Raw genomic sequence first — 10,633 nt, forward strand, 5'->3', positions numbered from 1 at the left:
TCTTTGAACTGGTTTCAGTAACCACAGCAGTGTGAGACTATTACTTTAATTATCCAATGATCCACTGTATTACTTTATTATTGAATAATTCACTCTATTACATTAAGTATTCAATAATCCAGTGTATTAATTTAGTTATCCAATAATTAATTTTACTAATCCAATAATTCACTTTATTACTTAAGTTATTTAACAATTCATTTTACTACTTTAGTTATCCAATAATTAACTGTATTACTGTAATTATCCAGCAATTCACTACATTACATTAGTTATCCAACAATTCACTGTGTTACTGTAATTATCCAACAATTCACTGTATTACTTTATTTATTCAATAATTCTCTGTATTAGTATAGTTATCAATATATCACTATATTACTTTAGTTATCCAGCAGTTCAGTTTATTACATTAAGTATTCAACAATCCAGTGTATTACTTTGGTTATCCAATAATTTATTGTATCACTTCAATTATCCAATAATGGACTGTATAAATTTAATTACCCAATAATTCACTGTATTATTTTATTTATGCAATTACTTTATTACTAAAGTTATCCAAAAAATCACTATATCACTTATCACTTTTAGTTATCCAGTTATCCATGTAATACTTTAGTTATTGAAAAGTATTCTTTATCACTTTAATTATGTAATAATCCACTGTATTAATTTAAATATCCATTAATTCACTGTATCACTTTAATTGTTCAATAATTCGATGTATTACTTTAGTTATCGAAAAATTCATTTTATAAATTTAATTATCCAGTAATTCACTGTATTACTTTAGTTAACCAATATTCCACTGTATCACTTTAGTAGTTATCCAACAATTCACTGTATTACATTAGTTATCCAACAATTCACTTTACATTACATTAGTTATCCAACAATTCACTACATTACATTAGTTATCCAACAATTCACTATATTAGTTTAGTTATTCAATAATTCACTGTATTACATTAGTTATTAAACAATTCGCTACATTACATTAGTTATCCAACAATTCACTACATTACATTAGTTATCCAACAATTCACTACATTACATTAGTTATCCAACAATTCAACTGTATTACTTTAGTTATCCAATAACTCAACTGTATTACTTTTGGTTATCCAACAATTCATTGTATTACTTTAGTTATCCAACAATTCACTACATTACATTAGTTATCCAACAATTCAACTGTATTACTTTGGTTATCCAATAATTCAACTGTATTACTTTAGTCATCCAACAATTCACAGTGTTAGTTTCCAGTTATTCAATAATTCACTGTATTACATTGGTTATCCAACAATTCACTACATTACATTAGTTATCCAACAATTCACTGTATTAGTTTAGTTATTCAATAATTCACTGTATTACTTTGGTTATCCAATTATTCACTGCGTTACATTAGTTATCCAACAATTCGCAACATTACATTGGTTATCCAACAAGTCATTGTATTTCTTTTAGTTATCCAACAATTCAACTACATTACATTAGTTATCCAATTATTCATTACATTACATTGGTTATCCAACAATTCACTACATTAATTTGGTTATCCAATAATTCAACTATATTACTTTTTTAGTTATCCAATTATTCAACTGTATTACTTTAGTTATCCAATAATCTACTGTACTATCTTAATTATTCAATAATTCAATGTATTCATTTATTTATCCAGTAATTAACTTTAATTAACCAATAATCCAGTGTATTACTTTAGGGATATATAAGGAATTCACAGTATCGTACTTTAGTTATCCAATTATCGACCGTATTGTTTTAGTAGTTATCCAATAATTCACTGTATCACTTTTAAATTATCCAATTATCAATAATTTACTGTATTAGTCTAGTTATCCAACAATTCACTACATTACATTGGTTATCCAACAATTCACTGTATTACTTTGGTTATCCAACAATTCACTGTATACCTTGGTTATCCAACAATTCACTGTGTTAGTTTAGTTATTCAATAATTCACTCCATTACATTCATTATCCAACAATTCACTACATTACATTAGTTATCCAACAATTACTATATTACTTTGGTTATCCAACAATTCACTAAATTACATTGGTTATCCAACAATTCACTACATTACATTGGTTATCCAACAATTCACTATATTACATTGGTTATCCAACAATTCACTGTATTACTTTTAGTTGTCCAACAATTCACTACATTACATTGGTTATCCAACAATTCACACGTAACTACTTTGGTTATCCAGCAATTCACTGTATTACTTTAGTTATCCAAATATTCACTGTATTACTTTTAGTTATCCAACAATTCACTGTATTACTTTGGTTATCCAACAATTCACTGTATCACTTTAGTTATCCAACAATTCACTACATTACACTAGTTATTCAAGAATTCACTACATTGCATTAGGTTATCCAACAATTCACTGTATTACTTTGGTTATCAACAATTCACTACATTACATTGGTTATTCAAGCAATTCACTACATTACATTAGTTATCCAACAATTCACTGTATCACTTTGGTTATCCAACAATTCACTACATTACATTAGTTATTCAACAATTCTACTACATTACATTAGTTATCCAACAAATCACTATATTACATTAGTTATCCAACAATTCACTGTATTACATTGGTTATTCAGCAATTCACTACATTACTTTTAGTTATCCAACAATTCACTGTATTACTTTAGTTATCCAACAATTCACTGTATTACTTTTTTTGGTTATCCAACAATTCACTGTATCACTTTAGTTATCCAACAATTCACTACATTACACTGGTTATTCAAGAATTCACTGCATTACATTAGTTATCCAACAATTCACTGTATCACTTTGGTTATCCAACAATTCACTACATTACATTGGTTATCCAATATTCACTGCATTACATTGGTTATCCAACAATTCACTGTATTACACTTTGGTTATCCAACAATTCACTACATTACATTAGTTATTCAACAATTCACTACATTACATTGGTTATCCAACAATTCACTATATTACATTAGTTATCCAACAATTCACTGTATTACATTGGTTATCCAACAATTCACTACATTACATCAGTTATCCAACAATTCACTGTATTTGTTTAGTTATTCAATGATTCACTATATTGCATTAGTTATCCAACAATTCACTACATTACATTAGTTATCAACAATTCACTGCATTACATTAGTTATCCAACAATTCACTACATTACATTGGTTATCCAACAATTCACTTTATATTACATTAGTTATCCAACAATTCACTATATTACATTAGTTATCCAACAATTCACTACATTACATTAGTTATCCAACAATTCACTGTATCACTTTAGTTATCCAACAATTCACTACATTACATTAGTTATCCAACAATTCACTACATTACATTGTTGGTTATTCAACAATTCACTATATTACATTGGTTATCCAGCAATTCACTATATTACATTAGTTATCCAACAATTCACTATATTACATTAGTTATCCAACAATTCACTACATTACATCAGTTATCCAACAATTCACTGTATTAGTTTAGTTATTCAATGATTCACTGTATTACTTTAGTTATCCAATAATTCAACTGTATTACTTTAGTTATCCAGTTATTCACTGCATTACAATTAGTTATCCAACAATTCACTACATTACATTAGCTATGCAACAATTCACTACATTACATTAGCTATGCAACAATTCACTGTATTACTTTAGTTATCCAATAATTCAACTGGATTACTTTAGTTATCCAATTATTCACTACATTACATTAGTTATCCAACAATTCACTACATTACTTTAGTTATCCAACAATTCACTATATTACATTAGTTATCCAACAATTCACTACATTACATCAGTTATCCAACAATTCACTGTATTAGTTTAGTTATTCAATGATTCACTGTATTAGTTTAGTTATTCAATGATTCACTGTATTACTTTAGTTATCCAATAATTCAACTGTATTACTTTGGTTATCCAATTATTCACTGCATTACATTGGTTATCCAGAATTCACTACATTATATTGGTTATGCAACAATTCACTGTATTACTTTAGTTATCCAATTATTCACTACATTACATTAGTTATCCAACAATTCACTACATTACATTAGTTATCCAACAATTCATTACATTACATTAGTTATCCAACAATTCACTGTATTACTTTGGTTATCCAACAATTCACTGTATTATTTTGGTTATCCAATAATTCACTGTATTATTTTAGTTATTCAATAATTCATTGTATTACTTTGGTTATCCAATATTTCAACTATATTACTTTGGTTATCCAATTATTCAACTGTATTACTTTGGTTATCCAATAATCCACTGTACTATTTTGGTTATTCAATAATTCATTAATATTGTACTTTAGGATATATAAGAGATTCACAGTATCACTTTAGTTATCCAATTATCGACCGTATTGTTTTAGTATTAGTTATCCAATAATTCACTGTATCACTTTAAATTATCCGCAATTATCAATAATTTACTGTATTAGTTTAGTCATCCAACAATTCACTACATTACATTAGTTATCCAACAATTCACTGTATTAGTTTGGTTATTCAATAATTCACTACATTACATTAGTTATCCAACAATTCACTACATTACATTGGTTATCCAACAATTCACTACATTACATTGGTTATCCAACAATTCACTACATTACATTGGTTATCCAACAATTCACTGTCATTACATTAGTTATCCAACAATTCACTGTATTACTTTAGTTGTCCAACAATTCACTACATTACATTGGTTATCCAACAATTCACTGTATTACTTTGGTTATCCAACAATTCACTGTATTACTTTGGTTATCCAACAATTCACTGTATTACTTTGGTTATCCAATAATTCACTGTATTAGTTTAGTTATTCAATATTTCACTGTATTACTTTGGTTATCAATAATTCAACTGTATTACATTGGTTATCAAACAATTCACTACATTACATTTGGTTATCCAGCAATTCACTGAATTAGTTTAGTTATCCAACAATTCACTGTATTACTTTGGTTATCCAATAATTCAACTGATTACTTTGGTTATCCAATTATTCACTGTATCACTTTGGTTATCAATAATTCAACTGTATTACTTTGGTTATCAATTATTCACTGCATTACATTATTTATCCAACAATTCACTGCATTACATTAGCTATACAACAATTCACTGTATTACTTTGGTTATCCATTAATTCAGCTGTATTACTTTGGTTATCCATTATTCACTACATTACATTAGTTATCCAACAATTCACTACATTACATTAGTTATCCAACAATTCACTACATTACATTAGTTATCCAACAATTCACTGTATTACATTAGTTATCCAACAATTCACTGTATTACTTAGCAATTTATCAACAATTCACTGTATTAATTTAGTTATCCAATAATTCACTGTGTTAGTTTAGTTATTCAATTATTTCATTGTATTACTTTGGTTATCCAAACAATTCAACTGTATTACATTGGTTATCCAACAATTCACTACATGACATTAGTTATCCAACAATTCACTGTATTAGTTTAGTTATTCAATAATTCACTGTATTACTTTAGTTATCCAACAATTCACTACATTACATTAGTTATCCAACAATTCACTGTATTACTTTGTTTTGTCAACAATTCACTACATTACATTGGTTATCCAACAATTCACTACATTACATTAGTTATCCAACAATTCACTACATTACATTGGTTATCCAACAATTCACTGTATTACATTAGGTACATCCAACAATTCACTGTATTACTTTGGTTATCCAATAATTCACTGTATTACTTTGGTTATCCAATAATTCACTGTATTACTTTGGTTATCCAACAATTCACTACATTACATTAGTTATCAACAATTCACTACATTACATTAGTTATCCAACAATTCAACTGTATCACTTTAGTTATCCAATAATTCAACTGTATTATTTTAGTTATCCAACAATTCACTGTATTACATTAGTTATCCAACAATTCACTGTATTACATTGGTTATCCAACAATTCACTTTATTACATTAGTTATCCAACAATTCACTACATTACATTTACAGATTTATCCAACAATTCACTACATTACATTGGTTATCCAACACTTCACTACATTACATTGGTTATCCAACAATTCACTATATTACATTAGTTATCCAACAATTCACTATATTGCATTGGTTATCCAACAATTCACTATATTACATTGGTTATCCAATAATTCGTACTACATTACATTGGTTATTTCAACAATTCACTACATTACATTAGTTATCCAACAATTCAACTGTATTACTTTGGTTATCCAACAATTCAACTGTATTACTTTGGTTATCAACAAGTCACTGTATTACTTTGGTTATCCAACAATTCACTATATTGCATTGGTTATCCAACAATTCACTACATTACATTAGTTATCCAACAATTCAAGCTTTCTGTATTACTTTTTGTTGTCCAATAATTCAACTGTATTACTTTTGTTTATCCAACAATTCACTATATTACATTGGTTATCCAACAATTCACTACATTACATTAGTTATCCAACAAGTCACTGTATTGCTTTAGTTATCCAACAATTCACTGTATTACCTTAGTCGTCAACAATTCACTGTGTTGGTTTAGTTACATCATCAATTCACTACATTACATTAGTTATCCAACAATTCCTGCTGTATTGCATTTGTTATCCAATGATTCAACTGTATTACTTTATTTATCCAACAATTCACTGTATTGCATTGGTTATCCAACAGAACGCTACACTGTATTACTTTGGTTATCCAACAATTCACTGTATTACTTTGGTTATCCAACAATTCACTACATTACATCAGTTATCCAACAATTCACTGTATTGGTTTAGTTATTCAATAATTCACTGTATTACTTTAGTTATCCAATAATTCACTACATTGTATTACTTTTAGTTATCCAATTATTCACTGCATTACATTGGTTATCAACAATTCACTACATTACATTGGTTATCCAACAATTCACTGTATTACTTTAGTTATCCAATAATTCCGCTGGATTACTTTAGTTATCCAACAATTCACTACATTACATTAGTTATCCAGCAATTCCCTTATTACATTGGTTATCCAACAGTTCTACTACATTACATTAGTTATTCCAATAAATTCACTACATTACATTGGTTATCCAACAATTCACTACATTACATTAGTTATTCAATACCTACTGTATTACATTAGTTATCAAAATACTAATCATACATTTTAGTTATCCAACAATTCACTACATTACATTAGTTATCCAACAATTCACTGTATTACATTAGTTATCCAACAATTCACTGTATTACTTTAGTTATCCAACAATTCACTGTATTACTTTAGTTATCCAACAATTCACTGTATTACTTTAGTTATCCAATTATCAACTGTATTACTTTAGTTATCCAACAATTACTACATTTCATTAGTTATCCAAATATTCAACTGTATTACTTTAGTTATCCAATAATTCACTGTATTATTTTAGTTATCCAACAATTCACTACATTACATTAGTTATCCAAATACCCACTACATTACATTAGTTATCCAACAATTCACTGTATTACTTTAGTTATCCAACAATTCACTGTATTACTTAGTTATCCAACAATTCACTGTATTAGTTAGTTATTCAATAATTCACTACATTACATTAGTTATCCAACAATTCACTGTCATTACATTAGTTATCCAACAATTCTACTGCATTACTTTAGTTATCCAACAATTCACTACATTACATTAGTTATCCAACAATTCATCACATTACAATTCATTAGTTATCCAACAATACTACTCCATTACTTTAGTTATCCAACAATTCACTGTATTACATTAGTTATCCAACAATTCACTACATTACATTAGTTATCCAACAATTCACTGTATTACTTTAGTTATCCAACAATTCACTGTATTACATTAGTTATCCAATAATTCATTGTATTATTTTAGTTATCCAATAATTCAACTGTATTACATTAGTTATCCAACAATTACTACATTACATTAGTTATCCAACAATTCACTGTATTACTTTAGTTATCCAACAATTCACTACATTACATTAGTTATCCAACAATTCACTACATTACATTAGTTATCCAACAATTCACTGTATTACATTAGTTATCCAACAATTCACTGTATTACTTTAGTTATCCAACAATTCACTACATTACATTAGTTATCCAACAATTCACTACATTACATTAGTTATCCAACAATTCACTACATTACATTAGTTATCCAACAATTCACTATATTACATTAGTTATCCAAATATTCACTGTATTACATTAGTTATCCAACAATTCAACTGTACATTACTTTAGTTATCCAACAATTCAACTGTATTACTTTAGTTATCCAACAATTCACTGTATTAGTTTAGTTATCCAACAATTCACTATATTACATTAGTTATCCAACAATTCACTACATTACATTAGTTATCCAACAATTCAACTGTATTACTTTAGTTATCCAATAATTCAACTGTATTATTTTAGTTATCCAACAATTCACTGTATTACATTAGTTATCCAACAATTACTACATTACATTAGTTATCCAAATACCACTGTATTTTTAGTTATTCAACAATTCACTATATTACATTAGTTATCCAACAATTCACTGTATTACATTAGTTATCCAACAATTCACTGTATTACTTTAGTTATCCAACAATTCACTGTATTACTTTAGTTATCCAATAATTCAATTACTATAGTTATCCAATTATTCAAACTGTATCATTTAGTTATCCAACAATTCATCACTTTAATTTTAGTTATCCAACAATTCACTACATTACATTAGTTATCCAACAATTCACTACATTACATTAGTTATCCAACAATTCACTGTATTACTTTAGTTATCCAGTAATTCAACTGGATTACTTTAGTTATCCAATTATTCACTACATTACATTAGTTATCCAACAATTCACTACATTACATTAGTTATCCAACAGTTCACTACATTACATTAGTTATCCAACAATTCACTACATTACATTAGTTATCCAATTATTCACTGTATTACTTTAGTTGTCCAACAATTCACTACATTACATTAGTTGTCCAACAATTCACTGTATTACATTAGTTATCCAACAAGTCACTGTATTACTTTAGTTATCCAACAATTCACTGTATTACTGTAGATATCCGATAATTCACTGTATTACTTTAGTTATCGAATTATTCAACTGTATCACTTTTGTTATCCAACAATTCACTACATTACATTAGTTATCCAACAATTCAACTGTATTACTTTAGTTATCCAACAATTCACTGTATTACTTTAGTTATCCAACAATTCACTACATTACATTAGTTATCCAACAATTCACTGTATTACTTTAGTTATCCAACAATTCACTGTATTACTTTAGTTATCCAACAATTCACTGTATTACTTTAGTTATCCAACAATTCACTGTATTACTTTAGTTATCCAACAAATCACTGTATTACTTTAGTTATCCAATAATTCAACTGTATTACTTTTAGTTATCCAACAATTCACTGTGTTAGTTTAGTTATTCAATAATTCATTGTATTACTTTAGTTATCCAACAATTCACTACATTACATTAGTTATCCAACAATTCACTGTATTACTTTAGTTATCCAATAATTCAACTGTATTACTTTAGTTATCCAACAATTCACTGTATTACTTTAGTCATCCAACAATTCACTGTATTAGTTTAGTTATTCAATAATTCACTGTATTACTTAAGTTATCCAATAATTCAACTATATTACTTTAGTTATCCAACTATTCACTGCATTACATTAGTTATCCAACAATTCACTGTATTACATTAGTTATCCAACAATTCACTGCATTACATTAGTTATCCAACAATTTACATTATTAGTTATCCAACAATTCACTGTATTACATTTAGTTATCCAACAATTCACTACATTACATTAGTTATCCAATAATTACTATATTACATTAGTTATCCAACTCACTGTATTAGTTATCCAACAATTCACTACATTACATTAGTTATCCAACAATTCACTGTATTACTTTAGTTATCCAACAATTCACTGTATTACATTTAGTTATCCAACAATTCACTGTATTACTTTAGTTATCCAACAATTCACTGTATTACTTTAGTTATCCAATAATTCACTGTATTACTTTTAGTTATCCAACAATTACCATTACATTAGTTATCCAACAATTCACTACATTACATTAGTTATCCAACAATTCACTGTATTACTTTAGTTATCCAACAATTCACTGTATTACTTTAGTTATCCAACAATTCACTGTATTAGTTTAGTTATCCAATAATTCACTGTATTAGTTATCCACAATTCAACTATATTACTTAGTTATCCAACAATTCACTGTATTACATTAGTTATCCAACAATTCACTACATTACATTAGTTATCCAACAATTCACTGTATTACATTAGTTATCCAACAATTTATTACATATTAGTTATCCAACAATTCACTGTATTACTTAGTTATCCAACAATTCAACTGTATTA

At 27.2% G+C, this 10,633-nt stretch overlaps 1 protein-coding gene across 1 annotated transcript in view; it reads left to right on the top strand.

Annotated features, from left to right (window-relative positions):
• The window catches only part of LOC143242321 (uncharacterized), a 146,015-nt gene that overhangs the window by 88,441 nt on the left and 46,941 nt on the right, over positions 1 to 10,633 (top strand). The window lies entirely within an intron of this gene.

This window comes from Tachypleus tridentatus, unplaced genomic scaffold (genome assembly GCF_004210375.1).
Source record: "Tachypleus tridentatus isolate NWPU-2018 unplaced genomic scaffold, ASM421037v1 Hic_cluster_2, whole genome shotgun sequence".
In the NCBI taxonomy this organism is placed as follows: domain Eukaryota; kingdom Metazoa; phylum Arthropoda; class Merostomata; order Xiphosura; family Limulidae; genus Tachypleus; species Tachypleus tridentatus.